Below are 1,045 nucleotides of genomic sequence, written 5' to 3'. Positions count from 1 at the left end.
GCTTGCTCCTTGGAAGAAAGCTATGAAAAACCTAGACAGCATATTAAAAAGCAGAGACATCACTTTGCTGACAAAGGTCTATACAGTCAAAGCTATGGTTTTTCCAGTAGTCATGTACAGGTGTGAGACTTGGACCATAAAGACAGCTGAGAGCTGAAGAATTAATGCTTTTGAACTGTAGTGTCAGAGAAGACTCTTGAGCGTCCCTTGGACAGCAAGGAAATCCAATTAGTCCATCCTAGAGGAAATCAACCCTGAATATTCATTGGAAGGACTGATGCTGAAGCTGAAGCTCCAATACTTTGGCCACCTGATACAAAAAGCTGACTCACTGAAAAAGTCTCTGATGCTGGTAAAGATTGAAGGCACGAGGAGAAGGGGGTAACAGAGGATGAGATGGTTGGATGGCATCATTAACTCAATGAACATGAGTCTGAGCAAACTCCAGGAGACACTGAAGGACAGGGACGCCAAGCGTGCTGCAGTCCATGGAATCACTAAGAGTCTGAGCAACATGACTGAGCGACTGAACAACAATAACAACCATTTGTTTCATTATTTGCTTAGCCTTGTTGCTTAAGTCACTTGTGACTTATTTTTTAATCTTAAACAATAATATCTAAGGGATAATGAATTTGATGTGTTACATACTTCTTTTCCTAATGCACAGTATACCCAAGCAAATTTTTTTTTAATGTTCAACATAGTACCATTTAAGATAATCTTATAAACTATAGGTAGGGCTTCCCAGGTGGCTCAGTGGCAAATAACCCACTTGCGAATGCAGGATATGTGGGTTCAATCCTTGGGTTGGAAAGATCCCCTGGGGAAGGAAATGACAACCCACTCCAGTGTTCTTGCCTGGGAAATCCCATGGACAGAGGAGCCTGGAGGGTTACAATCCATGGGGTTGCAAAGAGTCTGACACAACTTAGTGACTAAACACATACTCATTTACCATATATCATCAAGATTCAGGCAGGACAACAGAAACTGCACACGTTAGTTTTATCAGAATTATTTAAACAGAGAACTAACAATGCAA

The sequence above is a fragment of the Odocoileus virginianus genome, chromosome 33, assembly GCF_023699985.2.
Source record: "Odocoileus virginianus isolate 20LAN1187 ecotype Illinois chromosome 33, Ovbor_1.2, whole genome shotgun sequence".
NCBI classification, from domain to species: Eukaryota; Metazoa; Chordata; class Mammalia; order Artiodactyla; family Cervidae; genus Odocoileus; species Odocoileus virginianus.
The sequence above is the reverse complement of the archived record's forward strand: the minus strand, read 5'-3'. Positions refer to the sequence as shown.